The sequence below is a fragment of the Amblyomma americanum genome, chromosome 5, assembly GCF_052857255.1.
Source record: "Amblyomma americanum isolate KBUSLIRL-KWMA chromosome 5, ASM5285725v1, whole genome shotgun sequence".
Classification (NCBI taxonomy): domain Eukaryota; kingdom Metazoa; phylum Arthropoda; class Arachnida; order Ixodida; family Ixodidae; genus Amblyomma; species Amblyomma americanum.
This window is the reverse complement of record NC_135501.1, coordinates 205,359,753-205,376,853: the sequence shown is the minus strand read 5'-3', so window position 1 is coordinate 205,376,853 and position 17,101 is coordinate 205,359,753. Positions and strand designations below refer to the sequence as shown.

At 45.1% G+C, this 17,101-nt stretch overlaps 1 pseudogene; it reads right to left on the bottom strand.

Moving 5' to 3' along the window:
- Nucleotides 1–4,512: 4,512 nt before the first annotated feature.
- LOC144134540 (uncharacterized) lies at nucleotides 4,513–14,600 on the bottom strand (annotated as a pseudogene).
- Nucleotides 14,601–17,101: the final 2,501 nt, after the last annotated feature.

Below are 17,101 nucleotides of genomic sequence, written 5' to 3'. Positions count from 1 at the left end.
TTGCTTACACAGAGATAACAGCTGCCGAAATTGTTGCTGTCGTCCGCCAGATGTCGCTTAATAAAGCTATGGGTCATGACGAAATATCAGTGAACATCATTAAGGACAACATTCATATTTTGTGCCTTCCACTGGAAAAAATATTTAATCAGGCTTTTTTATCGGGTATCTATCCTGAAACGCTCAAGATTGGGAGAGTTGTACCGATCTACAAAAACGACAATCCCAATGATGTAGAAAATTACCGCCCAATCACCATACTGAGTTGCATTAATACGCTCTTCGAAAAACTAATAGCTAAGAGAATACAGGATTTTGTTGAAAAATATGGCATCTTAGCCAGAGAACAGCATGGTTTCCGCAGAGGTCATTCTACAGGCACAGCAGTACACTCAGCAACAGAAATAATTAACCGGGCTTTAAATTCAAACAAGATTATTATAGGCATATTCCTTGACATTAGAAAAGCATTCGACACTGTTAAACATGACATTTTGTTACAGAAACTTGAAAGTTATGGATTTCGAGGACCAGCCAGCAATTTTTTCCGTAGCTACCTAACTAACCTCATGCAATTCGTGCAAATCTCAGATCAAAGATCTTCAATGGGGGAAGTTAGGACAGGAGTTCCGCAAGGGTCAGTACTTGGCCCCCTGCTTTTTTCCCTCTTTATAAATGATTTTCCTCGTTTCATTGAGCATGGACAAGCAGTCATGTACGCAGATGACACAGCTCTACTAATACCTCATCAGTCGGCAGAAAAGGCTGAATCACTTGCAAATAATAGCCTCCAAAAACCAGCAAATTGGTTTAGCACTTACAAACTAGCGCTAAATGTTAAAAAAACAAAGTTCATTGCTTTCACCTCCCGTCGTAAATCTACCCCCGTAGAATGTAGTCTGCATCTCGATGGATTACCAATTGAACGGGTTCAAAGCTACAAATATTTAGGAGTAACTCTTGATGAGAATCTACACTGGGCACCTCATATAGAAAACTTATGCAAAAAGTTAACCTCTGGGTGCTATGCACTAATCAAAGCACAAAAACATTTTGACAAGAACACACTACGAATGATATATTTCAGCGTTTTCCATAACCATTTAATATACTGCATTGAATCCTGGGGTTTCACCTTCGCATTTTACTTAGCAAAAGTTAGCACTCTCCAGAAAAGGGCTGTCAGAATAATATCATATGCACCGAGAGCAATACCATCCAAACCTCTTTTTGATGAATTAAACATAATGCCCTTCACCAATGTACGTGAGTACAAAACGGCCATTTTAGTCCGCCAGATAATTAGCACGAACTCTCCACATCCTTCTTCCATATTCATCTCTCCCAAACGTGACACTAGGCAGGCACAGCACAATAATTTTAATTTACCCATAGCTCACAACATATACGGGCGGCGCTCAATTTCTTTTATCGGGGCGAAAATATGGAATACCGTGCCGTGTTACATGAAATACACGTCCAACTTTGTTTCTAAACTAAAACGCCACTACCTTAACAAGCAATCTGATGCACCAAGCTAAACACGTGTTGTTGCTCATAGCAATGCTCCATATAGTGATTGTTTAACTCTGACAATGTTTGTAATGGATCCATCACTAGCCATAGCGGCTAAGGATCCAGATGACTACACAGCATTTTGTGTATCAATTTCTGCGTGAATAAACGTTCTGATTCTGATTCTGAATGTGACAATAACACAGATACCATACAATAGTTTTACTCTGCGTTTGGCCACAATAGTGCTTCTTCTACAAGCTGGGTAAACTTTTCAGGCGAGCTTTGTTGTGCAATTACTGGATCAAGTATGTTCCACTCGCGCACTGCGAGAGGAAAAAAGGAGTAGAGAAAGGCGTTGTTTTTACACGAAAATTCCTTAATTGTGAGAGCGTGTTTGTGGCGTGTGTTTTTAGAACGGTTGATACGAACAAAGGCTAAGGATTCAATCTTAAAGGAATTGTTAGGCAGTTCAAATAGGAACTTCAAGCGGTGTACCTTGGCTCGGTTAGTCAGCGTCGGAAGGGCTGCGAGATGCAGTAGTTCAGTTCGGGAATCGGTGCGGCGGTATCTGTTGAATATGAAACGAACAGCCTTGCGCTGCACGCTTTCTAACATGTCACATCGTTTTTCACGTACGGAAACCAAGCTATGTTGGCATATTCAAGAACTGGACGAATGAGGGTGACATATGCGAGTTGCTTAGTGCAAGGAGCAGAATGACGCAGCATACGTTTGAGAAAAAATAGTTTGTTCGTAGCTTTTTTTGTGACGTTTCGAACGTGCGTTGACCAGTTAAGATCTGATGTTATCGATACGCCCAAGTACCGATACTCCTGCACTTTACGTAGTGGGACTTTGTTGAGGCGATATTCAAATTTTAATGGTGTCTTTTTCTTGCTAATTGTCATGGAAACTGTTTTGTCTGGATTCATAATCATCTGCCATTTATTGCACCATTGCGCGACACGATTCATGGCGTTGTTAAGGTTTACTTGGTCATTGGAATTTTTTATCTATTGATAGATCACGCAATCATCTGCGAATAGGCGAACTTTGACATTTATATCCCTGGTTACGTCGTTAATGTAGAGTAGGAACAAAAGCGGAGCAAGTACTGAGCCCTGTGGGACGCCGGATAGAACAGGAACCGTGTCTGAAACGCATTCACCAAGCTGGACAAACTGATAGCGATCTGCAAGATAGTCACTAATCCAGCGAAGAACCGGGCCGTCTCCAAATAAGTTCTCTAGTTTAAATAACAATTTCATGTGGGACACCCGATCAAAGGCTTTTGATAAATCTAAAAAAATAGCATCAATTTGTGACTGGTCGTTTATGCCTAATGCGAAGTCATGGAGGGTTTCAATTAGCTGGGTAACGGTAGATAGGCCGGATCTAAACCCATGTTGGTTTGAATTAAGTAGATTGTGTTCTTCTACAAACTGGGTCATGTATCTAAGTATTATATGCTCCAGTAATTTACAGCACGTGCAGGTCAGTGAAATGGGGTGATAATTAGTCGGTGAAGATGAGTTGCCTGACTTGTGCACGGGGACTACTTTAGCTATTTTCCATTCTGATGGTAAACGGCCTTCCCGGAGTGATTTTGAGTAAACAAGAGAAAGAAACTTACTGTCTGGTTCCGCATACCGTCTTAGGAAAGCATTTGGGATTCCGTCCGGTCCGTTGCTTTTCTTCTCGTCTAGACTCGGCAGAAGCGATAACAGTCCGCTCTCAGATATAATAGGAACGCCTGGCAGTTTGACGTGGGCGGTAGTGCTGGGCCTGCATTCAGGAAGCTGGTTGTCGTCTGGCGTAAAAATTGACTGAAAGTACCGGTTGAATGAATTTGCCTTTTCTCTGCCTTCCTGGGGGGATACCGGCGGATGAGGGTTTGGACGTTGATTTATATAATGCCAAAACTTATACGGGGCTGTTTTGATAAAATTGTTTAAAGTACTACTGCAGAAACGTTCTTTCGAGCATTTATTTTACTCTTAAGTGACTTTGTTAATTCCTGGATCCGCAATTGGTAGGCTGGGACGGCTCGTAACTTGTTAGATTTGCGTAGCCTTTTTATTTTGCGCTTCGTATGTATTATTTCACGCGTGATCCAAGGATTTTGCTTATGGGTTACCTTTTTTGTTGAGGGTACAAATCGGTCAATGCAATGCCCAATATGAGCTTTGAATTGAGGCCAGGCCTCGTCTATGCTGGTTTGTTCATTGGTGCAGAGATCATAGAACTCTGTAAATTCGTCAGCAAGGTATGTAAGTATGGCTGCGTCATCTGCTCTATTAAATACGTGTACACTTTTAAATGGACGATGAGAGCGGATGACATTCGGTAAGGGCAAGGTGCACACCACCAGTTCATGGTCAGAAAGGCCTTCATGTGTATGATTGTTAATTGTACCGCGGAGGAAGTGGTCTGTAACAAATATTAGGTCGAGAATTGTTCTGGACGCTCCCTGGATGCGAGTGGGCGTGGAAACAAGCTGACTTAGATTAAATGTGAATAAAAAATCAAGCATTATGGAGCTTGCCACAGTTCCTGAACACAGAGAGCTCCAGTCAATTTCTGGAAAGTTAAAATCTCCTGCCATTAGTATCCTGCTGCCAGACATATGCTTTAACATGTAATTAAACAAGGGATCTAGGTACGAGTTTTCTGCGTTTGGTGGCCGATAAACAGCGCCAACGTGCGCGATACCATTTGTCAGATAAATCTTACACCAAACTGCTTCAACTGTTGGAACGTCCGGCATGACTGAATATTTTATGTCACCTTTAATAAGCAGAGCGACGCCCCCTCCTTTTGATTCTCTGTCTTTTATTACAATTGTGTAGCCCGGCGCCACAATTTCACGGTCTGAAATGTTTTTATGTAACCATGTCTCTGTAACTGCGACAATATCGGGTTTAAAGGCCAGCACAATAGCTTCAAGTTCATGTGTTATATTTGTAATACTGCGTGCATTTAAGTTGAGTACAGTTATTGACGTTTGCTCCTGGTGATTCGCTTTCCAGTGTTGTTTTGATCTTCGTTTTTTGGCTTAACTGGAACAATGTCACTGCTCTCACTATCCCACGTGAAGAGTTGACCATTTATTTTCACTTTGTCATATACCAGAGATAACTTTTCTTTTCTATCACGGTGTTCTTTAGTGCGGTCCCATAATTTTTTCCTAACATTCCTGACAGCAAGCGAAAAATCTTCTCCAATGGAGAAGCCGGAATCTTTTAGTTTAGAACATTGTTTAAGAATGCTAAGTTTGTCTCGGTAGTCAAGAAACTTCAAGATTATAGGCCTAGGTCTAGTTTCGTTGTCTTTACTTGGTCTGCCCAGACGATGAATTCTTTCAATGTCTGTCTTTGTAATTCCAAGTACATCCTCAAAGGCCGTTTTCGTGACAGTTTCATGCAAAGTGTCTGTAGTTTCATCCTCCTGCTCCTTAACACCATAAATGATTAGATTAGAGCGACGGCTTCTGTTCTAAAGCTCATCGATTTTGCTGGTCATGGTAGCAAGGTTACGTTCTAATTCCGCAGCTTTCCTGGCGCACTCCGTGACTTGCGTTTCAAGCCCACTAATTTTTTCAAGCTTCTTTTCTATTGCAATAAGCTTCTGGTTGGTTACAGCTTTACCTTTCTTAATTTCCTGAATGTCTTCAGCAATTATCTTCAGCTGTTCAGAAATCGTTTGGTCAATAGGGCCGGGATTTTCTTCGATATCACCGCCAAGCAAAAGCTGATATCGGAGCGACACAATCACATTCAAGAGCAATTCACAAAGCGGCTGTGGGCACGGCAGCAACAGTAAGCAGACGTTGTTACTTCTAAATGATTTCCCGTAACGTTTGCTCACCTGTGCGAAAAATGCGAACGGGTTGGTGACGCTCATCTTGGCGTTGCCGCCGCGCCCACTGCCGAAGGATCCGGCGAAGCCGCATTTTATTCTGGATGGGCCTGATGTCCGTGTCGATGCGTTTGTGGTTTCCGTTGATAGCCGCGTGGTGCCATACGAGATATGATAGTCGCGCTGGTGAAAAGTGGCGGGTCGAAACGCTGGGATCCCTTCATCGCCTCCAGTAGTCCGGAGAATGTTCACTGAGGCTTGATATGCCGATGGCGGCGCCTCTGGTAGCAGCAGCAATCCAATAAAAACCTGTGCGTCACCAGACGCTCATCTCGGCGTTGCCGCCGCGCCCAATGTAGCGTCAATATCGCCGATCTACTATACTCTTGCTGTAATCCCTATATGTCATAACACTTCTGTTAAGCTTGCACTACTCATGTATCGCCTACAGAGAAACGATGTCTCAGTTATAACCTGCACACCCAGAGCTTGCCGAACTCAGCATCAGGAGACTTTCAGAGAATGATAATCTACTTTTGCCTAATGTTTTGACGAACCACATTAAGCGGACAGTGCTATTGAAATGCATATTTACGCAATAAACAAAAAGGAGAAAGAGGGAATAGTACCTCTTACTCCATTTTTAACTCACATGTAGGTGTATTCGTCTTTAGAGTGCACTCGGAATCCTTTAACCTAGATTGTGAGGGCTTGCCCTTTACAGTTATCATTGAAAACCGCTGTGAAGTAATACCTGTAAGCAAGACGAATTTAATGCAGCTGTTACTCTAACTTCTGTCCTTTTCCCACCTCTTTCTTAATTGCACCTAGTGCGTTATTTGGAATCATGCTATTTACTGTTCGTTTTCTAAAACAGCATTTTTGTTGACATTAACTTCTTTATGCGTTGTTAAGCCATCTCAATTTTATATGACGTTTGCCTTTTTTTTAGCGTCCCTTTTTGGTATACAAATTCATGCTTAGTACTTTTCTATCACCTGCTATGCATTGCTTTACATATTTAGTTCATTGTTTAATAGGAGGTTCCCCTGACAGTCTTCCACATTGAGACCTCCTTGTACTGCATTGAATTGCTGTCTCTTTTCTTGTGTAATGTTTCTGAAATAAATCTCAAAGAAATAAATGTCAACAAATTCAGCTCTACATATGTATATTTTTGTAATGGACAGGCTTTAAAACACACATGAGCGTACAAGCGCTGTCTGCGGCTCACTGATAGATGGAGCATTACAAGAATGAATATCAGTGTGCATAACTAATATTAAACCACTAAATCACCAGAAGAAAGGGCCCCTGGTGTTCTGCACGCACAATATTAGTTTAAAACCTACCCCTACTGTATGCTAGTAGTGTAGGGACGCTACAAGCCAGTTGTAATAAATCCATGTACTTTTCCCACCGTATCCTGGCCGGATACTTGATTGCAGCGCCAGATTCGCCTCTATGTTACGTTACGTAACTCTGTCTCACCAAACCAATGGCGGCACGTGTGAACAATGCCCATGCAGTCCGGAGAGCAGCTTTCTTTTGAGCCGAAGTCGCCGCCTACCTGCTTCACCTGCCTGTTCCTTTGTCTTCACGCGGAGAGCTCCCGGATCAGTAGGATCGATACAGTGCAGTGACGTCACAGCCCCAAACCTTTGTCGTTGTCATCGATTGCGTGTTCTACCCTCCGCGGTCGGCCAAAGAAAACGTATTGAAGATGTCCTAGAGGGACTGTAGGGAGCTTGGCGTCCGAAGGAAAATGAGCATTGGGAAAAGCCGCTATGAGTCCCGAAGAACATACATGATGACCTCAGCATTGTCTGAACACAATCGAATCTCATATGTGGGAGGTGCGGGGTTCGATACCAAGTGCCAGCGGATGAGAAGCGGTCTTGCGATCGGCACAGATTGCTTTCCCCCGGCTTGCGCCTCGGTTTCTATGGGGTGAAATGATTGAGAAAATGGGGCTTTGACTACAATCCGAGCAGACCAAGCACGCTAGCCTTGGAGGTCATTGGCCAAGCTCACTTTGCGTCTTTAGAACAAAATGGAATAAAGCAATCATAATCCCAGTCGAATGTGGACAATCCGATGGATATTGATGGGACCAAATCGTCATTGCTAGAATAAACCAGAAATGCGAGTTATGCAATTTGGAATTAACATTAATGAGACACTACATACATGATTATTTTCTAACACTGCGTTCCCATTCGCATTTGCTTCGAATGATGGAGCGTTGATATTGCCGCGAACATTTGCAGTGTTTGTTCATTCTTCAAATCTGCCGCCACACAACTTTATCGCTTTGTTTGCGACGCAAGACGCGATTAGATTTATCTCGATTGATTGCAGCCTGGCAGCACTGATTTTACGTTGTTCCGGAATGTTCTATTAACTTTGCACGCTTTATCTCGAAAGTTCGATATCAGCTTTAAATTGAGCACGGCCGACAGCGGCGGGCATTCTGTTCGACGACCGCCGAGCACGCTTGTCGCTTCGCCGCTGCCGAGTGATTCAGTCCATTCTGGGTGCAAGTCAGCCCAATAAACAGTTTTCTTTTAGAAGACCTTTTGTCCGTCTTCATCGCTGCTTCGACTGCCGTCACCACTACGTGACAATATTGTTTGGGATGTTCTCAAGCCTCATCCTTTCTTTTGTCGGAGTTGAGCGCAAGTATTTTTTTACACTTGGAAGTTGTGGGGGTTTGAATTGGGGAGATAAGTACGTTCTCCCCACTCAATCGCGGCTGACACTATTCAAAGCCGCCCGGACCCCACCCCGTGATCGCGTACGCTACCGAGCGCTCGCCGACCACGGCGGGCCTTGCTCTGAGGGAACAAAGGAACGACACATTGGCTGACACAAACAGGCATTTATTGCTACAGAAACAATAACGCCAGCTAGCAACAAGGTACGCTAATGAATCGAGGTCGTCCGACTCACCAGCAAGGTTCCGAGCGAATGTTCGCCCGCGCTAGGGCAAGGGATATAAACTCCGCAGGCCGGACGGGACGAGTACGGGAGCCTGTCTCCCCATCGCTTCTTCGGTCCGCCGGCGAAGAGCGGAGCCGCGAGCGACGCGTCCGCTCGCGGCGATTATCCCAGCCAAAGCCCCCCCCCCCCCCCCCCCCCCTGCCCCCTCTCCCGCGCGCGGGCTTTGGCAGTCTCTGCGCAGCGATGCTGGCGCCCTCTCTTGCCAGTTAAGGTAACTCACAAGGGAACGCGTTCATCCTCGGGATGAGACTGCTGCTGCACGGTGCCTCGCGGGAAAGCAAACTCAGGGGGCTGCAGGGCAGGTCCCCACAAAGTATATGAGATGATTGCGGGAGGAACCTTGCACTACGTCTCACCACTGTGCACGGAGGGTATACATAACGAAGGAAGATCGCGCAATGTCTAAACACTCGCGTGATGTGAACCCTGTTTTCGAAATGTGTCAAAGCCTGCGTTTATGTTCCGACATCACAGGACTATACTGAGTGGAGACTTCAGTAAAATACTTCAGTAAAACTTGTTTTTGGGCTAGTTGGTGCATTTTTAACCAAGAGAACGGAGCAGCGCAAAAACAGTCAGTCACACAAGAAGGACAAGCGCTCGTGTCGTGTCTTGTCCTTCTTGTGTGATTGCATGTTTTTGCGCTGCTCCGTTCCCTTGGTTAAAAAATGAGTGGAGACTATTTAAGCAGAGTGCAGTCCAAATTATTTGACCTTCCAAGTATCAGCGGCCACCAACCGCTCCAATGACTCGTTCCAGCGTGCATGACGGCTTAATCTATTATTCCGTCGCACGTAGTACTGAAATGTTCACTACACTATACTTTTCATAATTCTCATCACATAGTAAGACTTGTTTTGCGCAAAATGAGGGAACAGAGTCCGGCTTTACGTAGCCGCAGAATTCAAAATGCACTATATTGCTTGCTTGGTCCCATGCCTTCGCTTTAAACGCCCTTTAGCACTGAACCCTTTTCATATTACTCTTGCTTCCAGCTTCAATGGGCAATAAAGTCACATCAAGCAATGTAAATTGCGCCGTTCCCCCTGGCCTCGTTGTCTCAAGTGAACTTGATCGATGGACGCTTCTCTGCTACGTTCAGCAAGTTGCGGGATATTTATTTTCGTGGTTCTGCCGCGCGCTGCCGGGGTGATCAAAAGCGCATTACGATTACGTTTAGTCATGCAACGCTTCATTACCATATTAATGGAGTCCCGACTAATGTCTCTTCCTGGATATTTGCCAGAGTTGTGAGTAAAAGCGAGCATCGGGAGTTCGCGGATATCGTTTATCTGTTTCCTCTCGGGCGTACGTACAGGGACGAATAAAGCTGAAATGATCGATGATGAAGTGCGATGTGCAAGTACAGATAAATGAACGGTCGAGCTCCTTTCGCTTAAGTCATGTGCTGTGCTTAATAGTCCCCACTGCGCTTTTTCGACATTTTATTGTCTGTCAGTTGCGTATGCATAGTGCGTCATCTGGCCGAGAGTTAATCATCGCTTTTACGTGTTGTTTTTTCAAACGTGTCTGAACGGGTCGCGCCGCAACAAAGTTCAGCACAAAGATAGAATGAGAGGATACTAAAAACACTCCCCGAGGGGTCTTAGTGTGGACCGCCTGTGGTTTCATGAAATACGTCTTGCGTATCTTGGAGTGTAAGCTACAATGGCGAGTGCCCTACGTTTTCACTTCATGAAGTGCATTGCTGGGCGAGCTTCTGCAAACGTGATCGCGTTGAATTAATGTGTGTCTCAGGGCAAGCCTGCATACCCACGAGGCGCAGCTAGAGGAAGTTCGCTCTGCTTTTTATTTCAGAACAGTCACCGTAAGATGAAATGAAGTTGTGCTTGTTATGTCATTCTTTGCACTGTGTTGATTACTTTGCTACTTCCATTAAGGGTAAAAAATGTGCAGTTAACTGCTTTCATTTATACTTGAAATGCAACTGCCTGCACCACAGCTTCAGAAATAGCTTAGTTTCTTGAAAAATAGAGCTGCGGTTTAATGACCAGTGTGCTTAATTGATATTTATATAGCATTAGTGCTGCATAAGCAACCATGTCCATTATTAACGAGGCACAGGTTAGCTTTTCCCTTTCCTTTTTGAAAATAAGCGCGACATTTTATAAGTGTTCTGGGGCTCCGTGATGCCCTAAAACGCCATGCACGACAGCTCACTTCGAATTAGACTCATCACATATTGTCCTTACTCTACTCTTGAACTAAATCGCCCTACCTCGACCAACCCAGTGGCGACCAAGCTCCATCACTTTGTACGCATTTTTGAACAGCGCTGCCACACATTCGTGTCGTATGGAATCCGGGCCACACGGATGCCAGCACAGGGAATCACTCCGCCCACGAAGCGGCCAGGGAGCGTCTACTTACCTCCGCACCTCCGCTGGACCCTGTTGACGATTGCGCAGGTAGTGACGTACGTCAACAGCTGCAGATACTTTCCTGTAGGCACAGCCCAGACTGGCATAAACTGCCGAAGGCGGAAAGTCTGCACTACGGCCTGGTGGGCGAATATGCGAATATAATAAATGTTTACTGCGATACTGCGCCTCCAAAACGTTCAGTTTAGTTTAGCATCTTTCCATTTATAGCTATTTGAAAAAAAGCTGCAGCCCAAGAGAAAAAACACCTACTGAACTCTCCTCCTGTGTTTGGCCGACGGAGATTGTATAACGTTTAAACCGGCGCGAATGCTGGTTGGAAAAAGAAAAAGAACTAAGAGGAGCAAGGAACTCGGCCTTAAGCAACCGCGACGCTTAGAAAGACACAAAAGCAAAACTGAGAATAAGTCTAGAGAACGAGGTGATATGTAAAGGCGCGGACAAAAGTAAATGGAGCACGCTAATGGTTTCCAACATTTTTCGCGCGTTGCCTAATTGAAATTTCCAGCAATGATGTGTGCATACCGGTAGGGGACGGCAGTGCGGTTTCTCGTGGATGAACAATGTTTCTGCAGTCCCTATAGGAAAGACCTACCTGTTTGCACTTAGAACGAATTCGCGTACTCCGTTTACTTATGTCCGCGCCTGTACCTGTGCGAACTGTTAGCGGGAAACTCTACAAGATGTTTATCTCCTGTGTTCGTATTTCTGAGTGACATCAAAAGGTTTGGGATCGGGACATCGATTTCAGGTTGGCATGGAAATGAGAAACTGAAGCTCGTGAATTGATAATGCTGCCCGCCACAGAGATGCGTAATGAGAGAAAGAACAGATAACAAGGGTTCTCTTTAAAAGGGTGGTTTGCTAAAAGCATTGAACTCCCTGGGTTTATAAGTTACTACGTGAATGCATTTGTTCCTTATCCTAGCGTTCGCCCGATCGTTACAAACATGGCACATCCTCCTCAATATATCTCCGCCGTGCAGCATATATTTTCCCCAAGGAAAAGTAATTCAATGTAGAAAAAGACGATCCAGCAATGTACTGCAAAGATTTCTGCCTTCCTTGGCTCCAGGTGTAATTTGGAGCAGTGCTCGTTTGATTATGCCTGGTTCCTGAAACTGCCTCGGCGTCGATGCTTTCAAGGCTTCAGCTGCGCGCCATTAGAAGGGTTCCTTCTAAAATGGGTTTCATTGTTTAAAGGTCCTAAGTCGATAGCAACCCTGAACGGAGAAGTGGTTTACTCGGCGGTAATTGAGCCGATAAAAGAGCTGCTGCATAATAGCAGCAGGGTGAAGACATGTGGCTGCTGGTATCAGAATCTGCGTTTGTGCCATGGCTTACGCGTAGAAAGTCCATTGAAATCAGAGAACGCACAATTCTTTTTCTTTTTTCAGTATGACGTCACGACCCTGTAGATGAGGGAGGAACTGTGCAGCGACGTTCGCACTGTTGTACTGTGAGATCGTTGCTGGGTGTTTGAATAACCCCCTCGAAGTCATATAGTCGCGACTTACATCGTTGACAACCAATGAGGAATTTCGCCTTGACCCGAGGTCTTCGCCGACCGTCTGCGGTAACGTTGTCGCTCAAAATAACAAAAAAAACAATGCCCGACCCGCACCACCAGAGACCCAAGGGGCTAGCTGGGCCAAGAAAGTTACTTGGCAGAGGCTAGTGTTGCAGCGGATGCGGTTATAGGCTGAGCACAATTTCGGCTCATACAAGATGTGCCTTGCCAAATTCATGTTTCCTCACAAAAATTGTCTATAGATAGTCTAAACACCTTTGTCTATACATAGTCTATAGACTGTCTAAAGTCAAAAGCCTACTAAAAGTGTATGGCCATAAATCTATAGATCGTCTGTAGACTGCCCATAGGATTTGTATTTTCTATAGACTGTTCTCTAGGGTTCGTCTATAAAACGTCTATAGGCCTTATAGACAGAAGTCAATGAACAGTCTATAGACTTTTAAAAGGTCTATAAACAGTCTGTAGACTTGTTGTAATCTGGCCTTTTAATAGATTTCTTTTTGTCTTTACATAGTCTATAGAGTGTGTAAAGACAAATGTATAATAAAAGTGTATGGCCATAAATCTATAGATTGTCTATAGACTGTCTATAGGATTTGTATTTTCTATAGACTGTTCTCTAGGGTTTGTCTATAGAAAGTCTATAGGCCTTATAGACCGAAGTCAATGGACAGTCTATAGACCTTTCTATAGTCTATGGAAATTATAAGTGATTGAGTTCTCTTTAAATCATGCTCGCAGAAAGTACCCGCGAACTTGCACCTATATATAGCTCCCAAGAGCCATGGAATTTACCAGACTGCCGCAGAGCACTAGGAACACTTTGAACCGGATGGGAAACAGCGTAACGAGACGCAGTCGCAGTGTGTTGTGGTAGCCCAGGGGGACCGGATGCTGGTCCCTCTTCACCAGCAGTAACGAGCAGCTGCCAACAATATTATGCTCCAGGAACGGGTGAGGTTTCGAAAGACGCTACATGAGACCCAGTTTTAGAAGTTACGCTCTTTCTGACGAAAATCGCCACAGCGACACACTCTATTGAACAAAATATTACTCATTGTTACTCTATTACTCAGCAGAACTGTGCGTGAAAAGTGGCACTACTTTTGTGATGTTTCATTCCTGTACTGCTGCATATTGTTACGTATTTCAACTCGTTACTTGAATGTGGTGTCACTTTTTGAGGATATACTTGTTGTTGTTTTTTTGCTTTTACTTAATAGTATTGATTTATTTTTGAGCGTTCTGTTGTCCGGTATATGGTGTGCACTGCTTTTGCCGGCCCACCCACAAGCACCGAGGTGCTTAGGTACGGCAGAAAATTAATATGTGATTATTGCGGACAATAAATCTTCTATTCTATTCTATTCGAAGCATGGTTCAACGAGCACGTCGGACAAAAAGTGTGGAGAATTTTTCTTATTTTTTCGGAGGGTGGTTGCCACTGGATGAAAAGAGGAGGTTAATGGCGACAGCGTAAGAATGCGTAACCGAAAGGTAGTTACCACGGAAACCATTTGGAACATCGTTATCGTTAAAGGAGGATAGTAACGATGATGATGACTATGAATTTTGATGACGCGATGGCAGCTTTGATCGGACAGCGCCACGGAACGAGGTACTTTTGGTCTTCTCAAAATGGATTCAAAACCTTGCTTTTTCGATTCGAAACATTTCCATGAGGCCTAAAAAGAACCTGTCGATAAGAGAAACAAGGTCGTGGAGGCTGTTAGCTTCCGGAAACCTGTGCAGGCTCCCGCTCTTAACGTTTTTCTTTAGAGACAACGAAAGAGCCATGCATTTCATTCAAACGCCGCGGCCGGGATCGAACCCCCGTCTTTCGGACCAGCAGCCGAGCGCCATAACCACACAGCCACCGCGGCGGCTAAAAACGTTATTGGAACCTATTGGGATCGCACTGATTCCATGCAATAGGTTCCAATTGTTTTTTCGAGAGTTTTGATTGGCCTTTCTGGCTGGGATGGTCTTCGCTACTCATCATAGGCGTTCTCAATGCGTGGCAAACATGCGAGATCTGGTGTACCAGTGGCTTCGAATTTTGCTAGCGTGGAAATCAGGTACGCCGCGGTGCAGGACCCGAAAACCCGTTCTCTGAAGGAGTCCGTCAGCGCCGCCGATTCAGCGCGGTAAGAACCCATTTAAAGTAAGAAACTTCAAATGAAGAAATTAAGAAAGAAAAATGCAAATTTGCTGCGTAGTACACAACCGGCCTAGTGAACGAACTGCATGCTGAGAACACTCACTGAGAAAGACGGATGAGGCATGATAGTAAAAAAGGTTTCAGACGCTGGATGAATCTAGCACGCCTTACTAATACATAACCGGAATCATAGAATGTTTGTATTCCGTTATCCTGATCATGTATTAGTGAGGCGTTCCCGCATTTCTCTTCCAAGAGGACTCGTTTTGCCAGCCAAGCGTTTGTGGACGCCCCATTCCAGCTGTAGTGATCATAGTGTTGTGCGTGTTTTTTCCTTATCATGAAGATATCACGTGTGAAACCTGTACATATTTATTATTGTGTAAATAGTTTTTGTGTATACTGCCTCCTCCCCTATCCTCTCTTCCTATCTCCTCACCTCTTTCATTTCATTTCTCCATTCTGCCTGATATCCTTTATTTCCGCTGCCCCAGGTAAAGTGCTTCAGTGTCGATGGCAGATACCGGGACTCGCATAAACCTTTTCCTTCCTTATTGTTATTATTTTAATAAAACCACTTCATCATCATCGCCTAGCGTTTGTCACCATGCGGTACCAACGCTGCACACGAACAGAACGTTGCTGTGAAGAGGAATTAATCTTGGCTCGTACCTTGTGTGCAATTCACTTATTCCGTGCAGTGCTGACGAGGGCACGGTGAGGGCACGGTGAGGGCACATTTTCAGTCTCTCGTCTTCCTCACTGTTGCAAGGGACTACGTTGGCAGAGCGAAGGTACGAATCATGATACAGAGCAGTGCTGAGATTGATGACCCCCGCCTACGAGAGGAATTCTTCATTGGCAGTTCTTGCTGTGTGACAGCAGATGGGTCAACCAGGAGGCGACGACAGGGCGCCGACATTCGGTGGCGGTGGCGAGGATCTCATCGTTTTCGATTTTTTGTTGTTTGCAGGAAGAAAGGCTGCATTCTTTACTTCGCCAACGAGCAATTGCGGTGAAGGGGACAACGGCCTGATCGTGCCGCTGGGAAACAAAGTTTCTCGTCTTTTCTCGCTCTGAAGGATGACGGTGGCAAATTGAAGGGAACATTCCCTTCCCACAGCGTGCAACGTTCCGAATATAGATACCTCTGCAGCAGCGGTGACGCATCCTTCCTAACGACCTTGGTCAACGACCAGGCCTCAAGCGGGGCCTGTCATTCCTGGGGCATTTCTTCTATTAGAAGAGAGGTGGCGACGTGTCTTGCGGAAAGGCCCAAAGAAGTGGCCCGCTTTCCATGGGGCACTGTTCAGTCAGTCAGGTTCCTCAGCGAAGGATCTCGGGGTCGCATGCGCGATTTAATAATACGAGTGATCTATTCGTGTGCGGGTCGTGTTGGGGTGCTCTCATGTTTCCTTACGGCCTTTAAGATTCCCGTAAAACTGCACAATTAACGTTTGTGTAGTTCTTTTCGCAGCCCTCCTGCTCTCGCTACTGCGACACCAACTCCCTGAGCATTGACCTGAAGGTAGGTGATCGAGACAGGCGGTCCAAGAGCACATCAACTCCTGCAACACAGAGGCGTACGAAATAAGGACCAATGCGGGATCTTCGGTTCAAGCAGCTTTCCGTCCGCCAAGTATGCGCAGATTATGTATGCTGTAGTGAGATACAACAAGGACCTCCTTCCAGCCAATGGCCTCGGTCGGTTCTCTTGACCCTACTAGCTTGACACTGCAGGGAGTGCTAGCTGAAAGGGGAAAGGTTTCCTTCCTCCATTGCTGGGATAGTGCCCTCCCTGCATTGGCGCGCCGCTCCCTGCATTGTCACGCTAGCAGGGTCACGAAAATTGGCCGACGCCATTGGCTGGAAGGGGGTTCTTTGGCGGGGAAAAGTCTATTCGTTCTTTTAAGCTGCCGTGCTCTTTTACTGGCTCCGCATCCCATTGCCTTTTCTAATATGAGACCTAAGGTTATAGCCACTCAGGAGCTCGAATGCAATAAGTGCTGCTTATAACTTTCCAGAGTTGCAATGCAGACACCAAAGGACAGCTGTGCTGCTCAGATTCTTCACATGCGATCGCAAGAAGAAAATTAGAGGGTGTATACCGCAAGCCTGGGCGAAACCGCTGCCGTCGCCTAAAAAAGCGGTCTGTCGAGCAGCGGCTAAAACACTGAAATGTCTTCTACTGCTAGCTGCGCGGAAATCGAACAAGCCGTCAGATATGCTTGCACTGCAATCGAATCATGACGAGAAACTTTAATAAATAAATATTGGTGGTTTACCTGCCTCGGTACACACTCTCAATGTTAGGTTACACGCAACACAAATACCCCCCCCCCCCCCCCCTCCCCTCCCCCCAATCTAGAAGACTGGACAGCCGCAGGCAAAACTCAATTTGTAGAGCTGTAGAGCACCGTACGAGATATGCCGAAGTTGTGAGTTCGGGTCCTACTGGCGGCATGTGTTTGTTTTTTCTTCTACTTTCTAATCAATTATCTTTCAGCCATAAGAATATTGAAGTACTAATTCCCCACTGATCAAAGTCACAAATTTAAAAAAGGTGCTTTCCTTAATTTCGATGACCATTGTATTCCTTACACGTATTTCAAACGAGCCACTCAT